General features: G+C 33.9%; 1 long non-coding RNA gene across 1 annotated transcript in view; it reads left to right on the forward strand.

Moving 5' to 3' along the window:
- Nucleotides 1-148: 148 nt before the first annotated feature.
- The window catches only part of LOC127005539 (uncharacterized), a 231,861-nt gene continuing 229,509 nt past the window's right edge, over nt 149-2,500 (forward strand). Inside the window, exon 1 of the long non-coding RNA XR_007758671.1 lies at nt 149-163. This is a non-coding gene — a long non-coding RNA (uncharacterized LOC127005539). The remainder of the gene's footprint in view (nt 164-2,500) is intronic.

Genomic DNA, 2,500 nt, shown 5'->3' on the forward strand with positions numbered 1-2,500 from the left:
AAAGGAGGTAATAGTGGGGAAGGAGATAAGAGAGGAAAGGGAAAGGAGGAGAAGGAGTAGGGTAGAAAGAAGGAAAATGGTTAAGTCATCCATTTTAATTCCCGTTTTACTTTACAGAAAATGGGATGTCAAGGCGAAAGAAAACGGGAGGAGGTCTTGTAAGGTATGTACAATGAGCGATTTGGTGTTTTTTCGTGTTGTCTTCTTTTTTTTTTAATCTTTTTATTTCCTGCTTATGTATATTTTTTTTCTTTCCTGTTAGTGATATTTTGTTTGTCTCTTTTTATTTTATTTTCCTTCTCTAATATCGATTTTATTACAATATTTTGACTTGGATATTTCCAGTTTGTCATGTTTTTGTTGTTGTTTTGTTTTTATTTTCTTACCTGTTTGTAATTTATTTGTTTATTGTTTTTATCGTTGACATCATATTTTTTGCTTGTACTGTTGTTGTTTTCATTGTTTTCTTCTTTTTCTTCTACGTCTTGAATTTATCATTATTCTGTTTTTTTTATTATTAACAGGGTAGTTTGTGTTGGTGTTGGCGTTGTCTTTCTCGGTTTTCTTCATTTTCTTCAATCTCTTTAATTTATCATTGTTTTCTTTTCTTTTTTATTATTAACAGGATATTTTTGATGGTGTTTGTGTTGTCTTTATGGGTTTTCTTCATTTTCTTCAATCTTTTTAATTTATCATCGTTTTCTTCTTTTTATATTATTAACAGGATATCTTTGTTGGTGTTGGTGTTGTTTTTATCGGTTTTCTTCATTTTCTTCAATCTCTTTAATTTATCATTGTTTTCTTTTTTTTATTATTAACAGGATATTTTTGATGGTGTTTGTGTTGTCTATCGGTTTTCTTCATTTTCTTCAATCTCTTTAATTTATCATTGTTTTCTTTTCTTTTTTATTATTAACAGGATATTTTTGATGGTGTTTGTGTTGTCTATCGGTTTTCTTCATTTTCTTCAATCTCTTTAATTTATCATTGTTTTCTTTTCTTTTTTATTATTAACAGGATATCTTTGTTGGTGTTTGTGTTGTTTGTACCGATTTTCTTCTTTTTCTTCAACCTCATCAATTTATCATTATTCTGTTTTCTTCTTTTTTTATTAACAGGATATTTTTGTTGGTTGTCTTTATCGATTTTCTTCATTTCTTCAACCTCTTCAATTAATCATTATTCTATTTTCTTCATTTTCTTTTACATCTTCAGTTTATCATTACTCCATTTTCTTGTTTTCTTCTCATGTGTGTTTGTTTTCTTCTATTCTTTGGCTTCTCGTTGACACTTATCATATCATTAAGCTATTATCAAGCCCTCATTTATCTATCATTTGTTTATTTGTTTATTATTATCATTTACGTGTTTACCTTTCTTGTGTTGCGCCGTCCCTCGTGCGTGTTGCTAAGGCTGGAGTTCCTAATGGTTTGTGTTGACCCCTCGACCTTATGGACCTTGTGTGGACAGGCCCAGATATTAATATTTTTATGTACTCGCTCTCTCTCTCTCTCTCTCTCTCTCTCTCTCTCTCTCTCTCTCTCTCTCTCTCTCTCTCTCTCTCTCTCTCTCTCTCTCTCTCTCTCTCTCTCTCGTGATTTTCATTTTTTATTCTTATTTTTCTTCAATTTTCTTTACTTTTTCTTCCTTATTCTCTCATTCATACTTTTTTTTCTACTTTTGTTTTACTTTATCTCGTTCATTCTCAGTTCCGATCATTTTTATTTCCTTCATATACTCATGTTTTTTTTTTTTTTTTGCTATTTTGTTTTCTCTTTCATGATTTCTTCCCCACACTTTTTTTTTTTTTTCTCTTCATCTTCCTGTTTATATTCTTCTTCCTTGTCACACTTTCTCACTTCTCTCTCCTTTTTCCTTTCTTTCTCTCTCTTTCTTCGGTTCAATTTCTACTTGTTTTTTTCAATATTATTTCTTCCTTTCTCATTCCCTTTTTTTGTCTTTTCCTCTTTAATATAACTTTTTCCCCAATATAATTTTTTCTTTTATTTTTTTTGTATCTTTTCTTTCCATTTTTTCTATACAATTTTTCTTCTTCCTTCTTTCTTCTCCCTTCCTTCCTCCACCTTCCACCTCCACCTTGTTATTAGTAGGCGAACCTTATTGTAGGCTGTACCCTCCCCCCCTCCCATCCTCCTCCTTCCCTCCCTGTTTCTCTCCATCTCTCTCCCTCTCCTTAAAGGGTGTTCCTCCTCTCCTGTCTCCACTTTCACTGCGAGCTTTCACTGGCATGGAGGAGGAGGAGGAGGAGGAGGAGGAGGAGGAGGAAGAGGAGGTAGTTAGGTCAGGTGAGCACAGGTGGAGGTAAGTGGGTCGGTGGGAGGAAGAAGAGGAAGAGGAGGAGGAGGAGGAGGAGGGGGAGTAGAAGGTGGGTTTAAGTAAGGTTTAGGTTAGTGGTTTACGTGGGTAAGTGGGTGGTGATGATGGTGGTAGTGATGGTGGTGGTGATGGTGGTGATGGTGGTGGTGTTGGTGATGGTGGT

This window comes from Eriocheir sinensis, chromosome 30, assembly GCF_024679095.1.
Source record: "Eriocheir sinensis breed Jianghai 21 chromosome 30, ASM2467909v1, whole genome shotgun sequence".
Lineage (NCBI taxonomy): Eukaryota > Metazoa > Arthropoda > Malacostraca > Decapoda > Varunidae > Eriocheir > Eriocheir sinensis.